The 14917-nt window shown below is 43.8% G+C and overlaps 1 pseudogene; it reads left to right on the top strand.

Annotated features, from left to right (window-relative positions):
• Positions 1-530: 530 nt before the first annotated feature.
• LOC120640126 lies at positions 531-13437 on the top strand (annotated as a pseudogene).
• The last annotated feature ends 1480 nt before the right edge of the window (positions 13438-14917 follow it).

Below are 14917 nucleotides of genomic sequence, written 5' to 3'. Positions count from 1 at the left end.
AATACATTAACTGAGGTTGTCATATTTAAAATGTCCACCTCGGTTAATATTGATTAACCGAGACGGTTGTTCTAACGTAAACGCCTCGGTTAATCGATTTACGGAGGCGGTCGACTTAAAGGCCCGCCTTCGAAAAGGCCGAGGCCCAACTAGCCCAGACGAGGCCCAATCAGTGTTTGCCTATATACATTAACCGAGGCGGTCATATTTAAAATATCCGCCTCGGTTAATATTGATTAACCGAGACTGTTGTTCTAACGCAAATGCCTCGGTTAATCGATTTATGGAGGCGGACGACTTAAAGGCCCGCCTTCGAAAAGGCCGAGGCCCAACTAGCCCAGACAAGGCCCAATCAATGTTTGCCTATAAATATAGGAACTTAGGGTTTCTTCACTCATCTTTTTTCCTCTTCTTCTCCCTCTCCCTCTACAGCCGACTCGGCCTCCCTCAGCCGACGCGATGCTCCTCCCTCTCTCCTCGACCGCCCTTTCCCTCTCCCTCCGACGCGGGTGCGCGAGGCGCACCACGGCATGCGGCACGAGGCGGACCGGCAGCGTGCGGCGCGAGGCAGATGCAGCGGCGCTCAACCAGGTGCACAGCCCGCCGGCGCGGGCGGAACGGCGAGGCCGGATCCGGGGCCAGCGTGGCAGGGGGCGCGCGGGAGGGGCCCAGATCCGCCGCTGGCGGCCTCCTCCGGCGCGGCCTCGGGCCTCGACGTGGAGGGGGGTGCCGGGACGGGGCTGGATCCGCCGCCGCCGGCCTTCTTCGGTGCGGCCTTGGGCCTCGTCGTGGAGGGGGCGCGGCCTCGGGCCTCGATTGAGGCGCAGTGTGGCGGGGCAAGATCCACCGCCGGGAAGGTCGCCGAGCACCGCTGCAGGCCAGATCCGGCCCCGCTGGTGCTGGATCTGGGCTTCCCGGCGGCGGATCCGGTCCCGCCGGCGGCGGATCTGCGCTTCCCGGCGGCGGCGGCCTCCCCGTGGATGGGTTCGGCGGGCCTATCCACGAGTTTTCTATTCTTTTATTTTTTCTATTTGATTAACCGAGGCGTGCACACAAATCACCTCGATTAAGCTACGATTAACCGTGACGATGAGTTCGAGGCGGTTGGGCATGCCCGCCTCGGGAAATCAATTATGACCGCCTCCATTAAGGTTTTTTTTTGTAATGTGTAATCTAAAAAAAAGATTTAGATAATTAAGACAAATTATTTTGTTTAGTTCAAAATTATGGGTTTTAATAGGAAATTCGAAAAAAAAGAGCTAAGCATACTTGTTGCATGTGGCAACCATATTTGAAACCACTAATCCTTGGGTTAGTAGCTAAGCGTGCACACCACACGCGGCTGCCGGTAGAGGCGGCATGCGGTCATCTTTTGTGAGGGGAACCACGTCCAAAACTTTTCCGTGTGGTACTAAAATCCGTAGGAAGCAGGTTTTCTAGCAGGTGAAAATCTTCTACGCGTCTGTGCGATTGGGCGAAGGCCGATGGAGGACAGTGTTAGGGGCCGGGGTGAAAAGGAAACGGAAGTGGATTGCCAAATGCATTAGAGCATGGTTAATAATATAGCCAGCTGCTAGTTATATAAATTGTATTTAGCTTTCTCTCAGCCCATTCATATAGTGGTTGAGCCCTTAACCATTAATGTATGGCCTACTTGTTTCTCTCACAACTTTTCTTAGTTCTTGTCATAAGTAGGTTGTAAGCTTACAGCTCACCTTCCTTCTTTTTTGTCCCCTCTTTTTTTCACCTTAGTATTTAGCCAACTTACAGCTAGCCCACTATAATACTTGCTCTTATATAGGAGAAGTTTTCGCTATGGGATTAGAGGCCCATATGGTTTTAAATGGTGTGCCCAAAGCCCGAGATGCACCGTGCTTGCCAAGCTGCCTGCACAGACCCCCGGCTGATCGCCTTTCCATGGGCTTGATCATTCAGGTCTAAGAACCGGAACCTGCATGGCTATCGTGGGGACTGTGCGGCGCGCGGTTCATGCACGATGTCGCTCATAAATCAATCCACCGCGAAAGCTTCCCGACCATTTGACTGAAACTTTATTTTTTTTTGAGATTACACAGTATAAAGCACACACACTCACATTTCTATAAATATGTGTACGCGAATCTACTCTTGTGAGCATCTTTGAAGACTCCGGCAAATCACACCCCTATAAACACGTGTACGCGAACCCTATCCCTTTGAGCATCTTTGAAGACTGAGGCGGCAAATCCTCGAGATTGACGAAGTCACCACAGGCATCTCGTTGCCGACGGAAACGTCGCCTACCACTGAATGCACAACGCCATTAAATTTCAGAATATTCGCTCCCATGAAGGGTCGAACTCAGAATCTCAGGTGCTACTGAGGCTCTTGTAACTATTAGGCTACATGCCCTTTTGCCCATTTGACTGAAATTTAATACTCTCTCCATTCTAAATTATAAGTCGTTTGACTTTTTTACCCCAAGTTTGACCACTCGTCTTATTCAAAAATTTGTGCAAAATATATGTCACTTCTTTTGTTGTGACTTGCTTTATTAATAAAGTTCTTTAAGAATGATTTAAATTTAACTATATTTGCATAAAATTTTTTGAATAAAATGAATGGTTAAATTTAATATAAAAAAGTCAAATGACCTATAATTTAAAAAAAAGAGGGAGTACGTTTTTTCGGCGTCAAACTGTTTAAGAAAAAAAAACAGCACGCACTTGCTACGACGTATAAACACTTGTTTTCATCAGGCTCATATTATAGTCCGGGAAAATTCTTATTTGGCATTGCAAAGTTTTGCAATCCCTTATTTGTCAATGACAAATTGGGCCTACCTATGCCACTAACAAATTGGGCCCACACTGACAGCGGAAAATTAAATAGAAAACATATCAGGTGCAAACTAATTTCTTCGTGCAAACCGTGCAAACTTGAATCTTAACCACCAGATCAACATTTATGAGGTATAGAGGATTGAGTAATTTTAAAATTAACTGCCCGCCCTTGGATTGAGTAATTACACTTTTGCAAAACCCCCTCCCACTCCCCCTGCGCCTCTTTGGATGTTGATCCGGTAGTATAGATTGAAGTTTGTATAGTTTGCACTAAAATATTGATTTGCACTAGATATATTTCTAATTAAATAAGAGTCCAAGAGGATAGCCACGAGCGAGGCTATTTAGTCATTTACCTAGTTATAAAAATGGTTTCTTATCATCTTACCACCGAATTTGGGACGCTTTTCTTTGAACTCCAGTGCGAAAATGTAGCCTTCAAGAGGATAGCCACGTGGCCCACGACGCGGCAAAGGAAGTTGCTCTCTGAATCGTGTTGGGCTGTCGGCCGTCGGCACGTCGCCGGTCACCAAGCTCGTTCTAACGTATCGACGTGCTAGTATATGATAGTGAAAGTATTGAGGGCCCAAGAAGAAGGGAGACGTATCGTTTTAACTTAAATTAATATTGTCCAATCTATAAATTCGAAATCTATCAACTAGAGCATACTAGCAAATAATCTTTAGGTAGGTAAACACACTAACATGCTCATCTTGTCTAAACAAAGGCACACTAGCAAGATCAAATCCTAATCAAAGGTTCACACTATCATGCAAGTTGTTCTAGTCAAACCACAAGCAATCAAGAGCAAGAACAAGGACAAGGACAAAAGAATTTAATTGCTTGAAGTAATGCAAGGGACGCGAGACAACCAGATTTTTTCCCGTGGTATCGAGAAGTTGACGCTCCCCCCTAATCCACGTTGGAGCACCCACACAAAGGGTATCGCTCCTTTGCTTCACCTAGGAGCAAGTGATCACTAAGAATGCTCTTTCTCCATCTCCGGAATGGCGAGCTCACACCTTGTACAATATTCACTTCTTGGGGCTCCCACAAACTCCAAGAGCTCACCAAGAACCTTCCAATCACAAAAACCGTCTAGATGCCGTCAAACATCAAGAATAACAAGCTCCTAAGTCTTCACTTGACATACACTCAGTTGGTCCTAAGCTCAAGCACACTTGTTACACTTGCAAAAATTGATTTCTTCAAGTTTGGAATATTATCAAGATCTAGATCTTCATCTCATGGCTCAAAGCACTCTCTCTTCTTCTCTTAGGTGGCCTCAGGTATTCAATGCGTCAAAGGCATCATAAATAAACCAGGAGGTCGACTTATATAGTGTGGAAGAGCCCCCATAGCCGTTGCAGACCCACTGCACAAAAATCAGGACCATCGGAATATCCGATGCTAGGCATCGGTTCAACCGGTCTCTCTGCGGGCTATCCGTTGGAAGTTCTGACACTGTGTATAGGCCTGCGTCATTGCACTGATGCATGCTGTAAGCATCTAGGCCCTCAAGGTATGTTTCGGTGATTAATGACAACCATTATTGTGACTAATGAGTTTGTGCAGCTTAATAAATCATTATCGCTCATTTGGTCATATGTCAAAAGAGGTCCCTCAATTTCATTATTCAAAAAGGCGATCTCATATTCAACTCTTATATATGTCAAGACTAAGGATCTTTCTAGTCCTAATTGTCATAAGGTTGAGAAGGACACTTAGGTTAGTATAGGTTTTATAGTTTTGTAGTGATCGCACTATTAAGAGGGGTTAAGGCCAAGTAACTTGAGCATGGACATGGTCAATCAAAAATGGATGCACACTATGGTCACTCAGGTTCCTAGAAGTTCAAATAAGTGGCTTTCAACTTATATCTCAAGAATATTTGGATTTCATTCAAGACTCAAATCAGAAAAGGCAAAATCAGAAAAAGTCTTTAACACCGGTTTAACCGACGCTCTCATTTTTCTATACGTCGGTTAAACAAAGTCAGCAGAGTCTGGATAAGTCAATACACCGGTTAAACCATCGTGTTTGAATTTAACGTCGGTGCATTAGTCCAGAGTTGGTTTTTCCAGGGTGATTCAAGTTCTATACACCGGTTAAACCGACGCTGTTTGAATTGAGACGTCGGTGCAATTGACCAGTGAGATGGTTTTTTCAAGAATTTCAAAAGTTGTACTCACCGGTTAAACCGACGATAGGTTTGAGTTAACATCGGTGCAGTTGTCCAGAGACTTAGTTTTTCAGTTGATCAGTGGACAACTACACTCACCGGTTAAACCGATGATACGTCGGTTAATCTGCCCAAGTTGTAACGGCTAGTTTTTAGAATGGACAGTTTACATTCATCGGTTAAACCGACGCTAACTATTGGAAGTACGTCGGATTAACCAGCGCTACGCAGTTTTCTGGCAGTTTTTCTCCAACGGCTCTATTCGTGTGAGCTGCCTATATATACCCCTCCAATGGGTCATTTTGCCACTCTTGACACCAGGCAACATCAAAACACTCCTACTATAGTCAAGAGCCACCTTGAGCTTCATATTTCACATACTTGTTCATTCAATCAATCAAGAAGCAAGATTAAGGACTTGAGTAGAGAGAAGCTTGTGTGCATCCGTTCTTGGTGATCGGTTCTTGCTCAAGTGAAGGCCTTAGTTACTCTTGGTGATTGGCATCACCTAGGCGATCTTGGTGATCGAGGTGTTTCTCGCGGAGCTTGCCAAGGATTGTGGGAGCCCGGAGAAGAAGATTGTACGTGGCTTGATCTCCACCACGCCGGGATGGTGAACGGAGACTCTTAGTGAGCGCCCTCGTCTCGGTGACTTGGGAGGTGACAAGACTCTTTGTGAGTGTCACAACGTGGATTAGGGGTGTGTGCCAACACATCGATACCACGGAAAAAAATCCGGTCGTCTCTTGTCCACTCTCTTTATTCAAGCATTTTCTTTCATGCAATTTATTCATGTGCTTGCCTTAGAGATCATAACTTAGCTCTACCTTGCTAGGCTTTACTACTCGTTTTATCTCTCTTAGCTTGTATAGGTAGCTTAGTTATCCGGTTGGTGAATTGGTGCCTTACTAGTATTGCATAGGTTAAGGTTGCTTCTAATTACCTTAGAAATTTGAAAAAGGCCCAATTCACCCCCCTCTTGGTCCATCGATCCTTTCACATGCTCCGATGGGCATCGGTTAAACTGGTGCTGAAGGATGTTTTGGTTAATAGTACACCTAATGCACCGATGCCTTCCTCATAAGCGTCGGTTAAACCGGTGCCGAAGGCGAGTTCTGGTCCACCCAAATATGCTCTCTGAGCAATAGTATGTCAATTGCACCGATGCTTATATTTGAACCGTCGGTTCAACCGGTGTCCTAGGGTATCTCAACTTGATTCCAGTTTGCCCTGAGAAATTGAGCCGACATGGGGTCATCGGTTCTTCCGCTAATCTTCGGATGCACCGATGCTAAGGCATCGGTGCTGATTTTCTTGTTTTGCAGCTGAATTGACTTGGATTTGATTTTTTCTTCGAAAGTTTCTTTTTTCAAGTGTTGTGTTGGCTTCTTTAGGATGTCTTGAGCTGAGTTTGAGCGAGTGTGCAAGATTTATAAGGCCAACTCAAATTTTGTCAAGCTACTAATTTAAAAACCCCTCTTAATAGTACGGTAAAGAATTAAAAACTATAAAGTCCTAACTAAAACAAGTGTCCTTCATCTCATTTTGACACTTGATACTAGAAAGGTCCTTAGTCTTTGAAAATGAATTCTTGGCACGCATGAATATTTCGAATTGAGGGGTCTCCTTTCATATTTCATATATGACTAAATCAATCATTAATTTTTTTCAAAACAGACGTTAATCGCATACAATTATCATTAATCATCAAAACTTATCATTAGCATCTATCGGTCTGGATGCGCTTCGGATAGCCTCGTAGTGCTGGAACCAAGCCATTGACCAGGCATCAGCTCAACAAGCAATCTTACTCACCTTGGCTTGGGAGCGGACAGAGAATAGAAGTCGATGGCGACGGGTGCGCCGGCGGGCGGCGTGCGGCGGGCGGCGGCATCTCCTCCCGCGGCGTGCTGGCGTTCGCGGACCGGCTGGACGTGCTGCTCGTGGCCCTGGGCACGCTCGGCGCCGTCGCCGACGGCTGCTCCTACAACCTGCTCCTCGTCTTCGCCAGCGACGTCGTGAACTCGCTGGGCCGCGGCGGCCAGCTGGGCGGCGCGCGGTTCATGCACGATGTCGAGAAGGTTCGCTCGCTCGTCGTGCTCGGTGCTCATCATCATCGATCGATCTGTGCGCGATTGATTCATAGCTTTAATTCCCTTTTATTTTTCTGGATGCAGTCGTGCCTGAATTTCGTCTGCCTGGCGCTCGCGGTCTTGCCGGTGGCGTTCCTGGGTAAGTTGCAGCCTGAGGATGCCCGTGACGAACATTTCATTTTGATTTACACGATGTTTCAGAACTATATACTGTGATCGCATAATGGCTTGTTTCTGGTGAAACAATGAACACATATCACTACTAGAAAATAAGCCTTAGGTCCACCCCAATAGTACCAGTATTGAGATGAACCGGTACCTATCTCCATACCGGTAATTTTGGGGTGGATGGAATTTTTGAATGGTCTTTAGGCACCGGTTGGTATTATCAACCGGTACATAAGGCTCTCCATAGATGCCGGGTGGTAATTTTTATATTAGTACCGGGTGGTACCACCAACCAGTACCTATATACAAACCTTAGGTACCGGTTGGTGTTACCAACCGGTACCTTATGAGTCTTTGGTATCGGTTGGTAACACAAACCAGTACCTTAGGCTCATACATGTGTTACTTTAAAAGGAATATATCTCCTTCTCAATCAGAACAACTGTGTAGCTGAGATGATAAAGGGGCAGCGTGCGAGGCTAGAGGTCGTGGGTTCAAATCCCAACAAAAACATATTTTGTCTCATTTTAGAGGCCTTAGGTACCTATTATTTTACCCGGTACCAAAGATTCGAACCATTGGTACCACTTTCGGGGTACCGGTTAAATAAACCGGTACCAAAGAGCAATCTCAACCGGTGCCTATAGCACTACCGGCAGGGGGGCTGCTTCCTCCCGCACGCCCCTTTCTTCTTCTTCTCCCTCCTCTCCTCTAATTTCCATGGAGTTCATGGGGTAGGGGGCTTGAGCCCCCCTGCCCCCAGATCTGCCCCTGGCTGCGGCAAGAGCCCGGCTTCTTCGACTCCGGCGACGCCGCCGCCGCCACCGCTGAGATCATCGGCGGCATCTCCAAGGACGCGTCCGTCATACAGGAGGTCCTCGCCGAGAAGGTGCACGTGCACCGGCCGCGGCCGACCAGGCCACCCCCCTCCGCTAGCTCTTTGATCGACGCGTGAGATAGCTTTGTTTTTGTTTAGCACGATGCCAACCTTAGTCTCACTTAACAATTTCTGTCCACTAGGGGTTCAGAAGAAAAAGGATTAAAAATTATCTCCGTCCATTGATTGGAATCTGGACTCGGTCGTGATGCTATTCTACGGCTAGGTTTGGTTCCTCCGGGGCTTAAAATAAGCCTCCTCACGTTAGAGGTTAATTAGAAGTATTAAATATAGACTACTGACAATAAATTTTATAATCTCTAAACTTATTCATGAGATAAATCTGTTGAGCCTAACTAGTCCATAATTAGCTAATGTTGTGCTACAGTAAACATGTGCTAATTATAGATTAATTAGGCTTAACAGATTCGTCTTGTGAATAAGGGCAGTCCCAACCCTCTGACTCAGCTAGTTTCCATAGCATCAAATACAATGTCATTTAAGCAAAAAACTGATGGGGCAGGAGAGTTAATGAGGAGAGAAAAAAATGAAGAAACCAAGTCCTATGCAAAAAATCATGTCTACACAAAAACTAAGACAAAGAAGTTATGATTGGAGGGAGAAAAGAGAGGAAGAGATATGATTGAATAGCAACTTCTTTTGAAGAAACCATCCATTGGGAATATAGTTTCTATGAGTAGTGTCTATATGACATAGCAAATATAGAAACCACTAGTAGTGTTTTGGGTTAGAATTGCCCTAAGCTCTAGCTTTATACAATTAATTTAATAATTAGTTTATATTTAGTCTTTCTAATTAGCACTCCATGTGATAGTATTTATTTTAAGCCTTTGAAAACCAAACGTGCCCACATTGGTTAGGCTGCCATTTTTTTTCTGGAAACGATTAAAATGTTAGAATCGTACTCATCCGGTCTTCATAAACTTTGAATGCAGACGAAACGGAACAAGTGGGCACATTACACAACACACAGGGAATATGATTACGTAGAAATGCTCCGTAAATCTATGCAGTAAAGATGCAAAACAGCTAGTTTCATAACAGAACAGTGGATCTCAAAATGGAGCCAAATGAAGTAATGATCCATAAATCAATCCAGTATGAAGATGCAAGCCAAGCAGTTCTATAGCAGAACATATAGTTTCGATAGCGAGATCACAGAAAAAAAGGGGGGAAATATAGACGAATTCAACAAAGCGTCATCTACACATTTGGTTTGATTATTCAATGAGAAGCAATTCCTCGAACAAAAAAAAATTGTACGAGAAACAGCAGAAAGAGATAGATCGATTGTTTTTCTTTTTAACTCTTTTTATGTGTTATTACAAGTTCCTCTGTTTCTGATGCACTCTGCAACTTTCATATCTGGACTGGCCTTCTCCATCTATTTCTCATGGAGGCTGGCCCTGGCTGCTCCTCCTCTAGTCCTGCTTCTAGTGATCCCTGGGCTTATCTATGGCAAGTACCTGCTCCATCTCTCCCGCAAGTCGCGTCACGAGTACGCCAAGGCAAATTTCCTGGTCGAGCAAGCACTGGGCTCAATCAAGACCGTTTACTCATTCACCGCCGAGAAAAGTATCATCCAGAGGTACGCAACACTCCTTGATGGGACGATCAAAGTGGGGATCAAGCAAGGCATCGCGAAAGGTCTCGCAGTTGGATGCACCGGCATTGCTTTCGCCATCTGGGCCTTCCTCGCTTGGTATGGGAGCAGGTTGGTGATGCTCCGTCATGAAAGCGGAGGGAGGATATATGCTGCGGCACTTTCCTTTGTTTTGGGTGGCCTGTAAGTTCTTCAGTCTTTGTTCCCTCCTGTTTCGTAACTCTTCTTGATGAGTTGATTCTATAGATAGAAGATAAACTTACTGAAATGTTGCAGATCCCTTGGGGTGGCTCTCCCTGAACTGAAACATTTAACTGATGCATCTATTGCTGCCACAAGGATTCTCGAAAAGATAAACCGTGTGCCACAAATTAACGCTGATGATTCGAAGGGACTTATGTTGGACCAACTTCGGGGAGGGATCAAGTTTGAATCCGTCCACTTTGCGTACCCATCAAGACCAGATATTGCAGTTCTACAAGACTTCAACATCCAGATTCCTGCTGGGCGAACTGTTGCTTTAGTTGGGTCCAGCGGCAGCGGTAAGTCAACGGCAATAGCATTGGTGCAGCGGTTTTACGATGCAACTAAAGGTACTGTCAAGATTGATGAGGTTGACATTAAGGAACTCCAGCTAAAGTGGATCAGGAGCAAAATGGGGCTTGTCAGCCAGGATCATGCCCTGTTTGGTACCTCAATAAAAGAGAACATCTTGTTCGGCAAAGCAGATGCATCCATCGATGAAATTTACACAGCAGCCATGACAGCAAATGCTCACAACTTCATTAGGGAGCTTCCCGAAGAATATGAGACCAAGGTATGCACATCACAAAAACATTCTGGAAACCAGAACTCTCTGCCTCCCATAATTTTTATGGTTGCCCTTTTCGCAATTCTTGCAGATTGGCGAGCGCGGAGCATTGCTATCAGGTGACCAAAAACAGCGAATTGCCATTGCAAGGGTAGTCATCAGGAACCCTGTTATACTTCTGCTTGATGAAGCCACGAGGGCACTTGATTCCGAATCAGAGAATCTGGTGCAGCATGCCCTTCCTTGATAAAGCATCTATGGGAGGAACAACACTGGTAAATTTCCATTCCCTAGACTCTCCAACTTTGTCTTGCAAAAATCAGAAACTCTCCATTGTGATGCTAATATGCACATTACCACCCATCAGATAGTAGCCCATAATCTCTCCACCGTGAAGAAAGCTGATCAGATTGCAGTACTTGATGGAGGTACAATAGCTGAAATTGGTACTCATGACGAGCTAATCAACAAGGGTGGCCCATACGCAAGACTAGTGAAATTGCAGAAGATGGTGAACTACATCAATCAAGAAAGTGAACAACTCAGGTCTTCCTCCACAACAAGGACCAGTACCAGTGGCCCTAATGTGTCCAGTGCAAGTCCAATGCCAGTCACTAAAACTGTCTCGATAAAAGATAATTATGTCATTCCAACAGCTGCACCATCTTTCTACAGGCTTCTTGCAATGAATGCACCAGAGTGGAGGCAGGCAGTCATAGGCAGCCTATCTGCACTGGTATATGGTTTGTTGCAGCCCATTTATGCCACAACCTTTGGCAGCATGGTTGCTGCATTCTTTGTTCAGGACTACAGTGAGATGAATGCAATCATCAGGCGCTCTGCCTTGATCTTCTGCTCATTATCATTGATATCCATTGTTGTGAATCTTCTGCAGCACTACAATTTTGAATACATGGGCGTGCATCTTGTTAGGCCCATCCGAATCCAAATACTCGAAAAGATCTTAACCTTTGAGGTAGCATGGTTTGACGAAGAAACTAATTCAAGTTGTTCATTGTGCTCGCAGCTAAGCAACGAGGACTTCTCTTGTCAAAACCCTTGTTGCAGACAGAATCTCCTTACTTCTTCAAACAGTTTCTGGAACTGTAACTGCAGTGATGATGGGTCTGACATTAGCTTGGAAACTTGCTCTTGTCATGATAGCTGTACAACCATCTACGATGATATGCTACTATGCCAAAAAGACAGTTCTCGCAAATGTGTCAAGGGACTTGGCAAAAGCTCAGCATCAGAGTGCTCAGATTGCCATCGAAGATGTTTACAAATTACAACCACAGGATGGTAACCTCATTTGGATGCTCATCGAAGGTTCTTCAGCTCTTCGAGCACGCGCAAGTGGAACCACTGAGGAAAGGAAGGAAGATGTCGTGGGTAGCAGGGATCACCACAGGGTTGTCACCTTGCCTCTTATATTTATCATGGGCACTAGACTTCTTGTATGGTGGAAAGCTGGTACAGTCTGGGGAGATCTCAGCAGCTGATTTCTTCAAAACCTATTTTATGACGACAGGAAAGCTGATTGCTGAAGCTGGTAGCATGACATCAGACCTGGCAAAGGGAGCAAATGCAGTTGCTTCAGTGTTTGAGGTATTGGATAGGAAATCTCCACAAAATTTACAGGTACATATCCATCAGTAGTCCCATAGACCAGCATCCTTGCAAACAAATATGATTTTACAATGCTACATTGCCATGAATCATAATGAGAACTACATTGCAGGTGGGAAAAGACAATCAGAAGAATAAAATACAAGGAACAATAGAATTCAAAATGGTAGATTTTGCATATCCAACAAGACCACAATGTGTTATATTGAAGGATTTTAGCTTCGATGTAAAAGCAGGATCAGGTGTTGGCCTAGTTGGGAAAAGTGGTTGTGGTAAATCAACTATCATAGGATTAATCCAGAGGTTCTATGACATTGCTATTGGAGCTGTATGTATTGATGGTATGAATGTGAGGGACATAAATATTCCTTGGTATCGAGGACAGACAGCTCTTGTTAGTCAGGAGCCAGCAATATTTTCATGTAGTGTAAGAACAACATTGCTTTTGGTAAACCCGAAGCTGATGAAGATGAAATAGTGGAAGCTGCTAAAGCTGCAAATGCACATGAATTTATTTCGTAAGTCATAAATGTTTCTCCTATCCTCACTCCATCCATTTATCTGAACTTCGCATTATCCGACATATGGAATTGAGAGCCTATTCTTTTTCAGATCTCTGAAGGATGGATATGATACTGATTGTGGCGAGCATGGCATACAACTCTCGGGAGGACAGAAACAAAGAATTGCAATTACAAGGGCAATAATACGGAATCCAGCAATACTGCTACTTGATGAAGCAACTAGCGCTTTTGATGCACAATCAGAGAAAATGGTACAGGAAGCTCTAGATCGAATCATGTCAGGGAGGACGACAATTGCGGTGGCACATCGTCTAAATACAATCAAGAATTTAGACTCAATTGCAGTCCTAGGAGAGGGTAAGGTGGTGGAGCTTGGAACTTACCCACAGCTCATGAACATGAAGGGGGCATTCTATAACCTTGCAACACTTCAGAGATGAACCAGCAGTACATTATGTAATTGCCACAACCAGTGCTATGATAGGTGGCCTGGTATTAGCATAAAACACATCCATTTAGAACATTTGCAACTACCCAGTGAATGAAATGGGACACATTGAACTAGAATTGAGAACCAAAGAAAGAGAAAGAGGTTGTGAATTTTAGTGATGCCTCTCGTTTTCTGCAAGAAGTTTTGGCTATAGAATGATCAGGTGAGTCTGGGATTATTTCCTTTCAGGAAAGTAGATCCTTTGGGTTTTCCTGGTTTTGGGTAGCTTTAATCTATACTACTGCTACTTCTCCTATGAAAAATACAAAGCCCTCCTATGTATGCTCATTGAATAGAACAAATTTAGGATTTTTAACTTTCCGTGGAGCCACTATTATTGCAAGCTGTTACTTTCTTTCAATGTGTTTACAGCTTTAGTTTAGAGGATTACAGGACTATTATTGCATACTTTACATGAGCCATGAACCATTTACTAGGCAACACTCTTTACAGTGTTTGAATGCAGAGAAAAGAGGTCGCCTTGAACCAAAAAAATCCTACCCATGTTCAATTGACATCAGCAGAATCAGAGGTATGTTGTCCAATTAGTATGCCACTTAAAAAAAAGATACTCAAATTATTTTCCCATCCATTTGAACTCCAATGCATATTGTATTCGCAATAATTTTCCCCTCTTTTATTGTTCTATCAGGAAGCATATCCTACCTCAAATAAGTACACCCTACAAAAGAAATATCACCAGGCAACGCAACAGCAGGTTAGAAAAATACACAAAACACATACTACATTTACCTCGCAGCTAATCATGGTTTATAGTTCCAATTACATTTCCCCCATGCAGCAACCAAAATCGGAACTCTCCAAGCAAAGCAAGAGACTCCAACCACTTGATCCTAACTTCTACTGATCAATAGCATAGGCTCCTATATATCCATAACATAAATAAATGTACCTTGATGTTGATGTCATGGTCACTAAGTTAATGAAATAAATTCCATTACGGTAAAAATAATAAAGTACCTCCCTCTCACTAAATCTTATTGAAAATTAGTTCTGAAAGTCTTTTGCAGTGAGATGCTCACCATAAGGATTTTTGTTAGTTTCATTTATCCAGACATTTATATTACTTCTGTAAGAGATTCATGAGGTTTTTAGGTCTTCTTTATGCTTGAATTTTGGATGCCAAGTTTAATTATTTGGGGGCAACAAACATTGGTTCAATTTCATGAGCTCTTAGGTGAGTTACTATTCCCCAAACAGTATTAGAACATCAATTCACCACCTATGTCAGCCAGGAGTCTCTGTTTTTGGGTGGAGTTTGCAATGCCATTTGTACCAATAGTAATGTTTCTGTCGGTGTTTCATTGTAAGGTCCTTGAGGGCTGTTCTGGGTCGGGTAACACTGTGGTAGTTCAGAAGCACAACTAGCACAACTGAACTGATATCTTATATTTTTAAATTTAAATGGCCTGTTGGAGACCATGTGCAACAAATGCTTTATGAAAGCAACTGGAGACTCCAGGAACTTTATAATCCAAGCTTAGTGCCATTGTAAATAAATGTGCTAGTGTATTTTGATTCCTATTAAAAGACTAAATGATACCTCCGTAGATTACATGTTCCATTATAAATACATGCTTTCTATGTTTACTTATATTGAGAGAGAAAAAAGAAGGGCGCGCCAAGGCACGCGCAAAGTACTCGTGTATTGTATAAAAAAACATTGGGGCCACTGT

This window comes from Panicum virgatum, chromosome 7K, assembly GCF_016808335.1.
Source record: "Panicum virgatum strain AP13 chromosome 7K, P.virgatum_v5, whole genome shotgun sequence".
NCBI classification, from domain to species: domain Eukaryota; kingdom Viridiplantae; phylum Streptophyta; class Magnoliopsida; order Poales; family Poaceae; genus Panicum; species Panicum virgatum.
The sequence above is the reverse complement of the archived record's forward strand: the minus strand, read 5'-3'. Positions and strand labels throughout refer to the sequence as shown.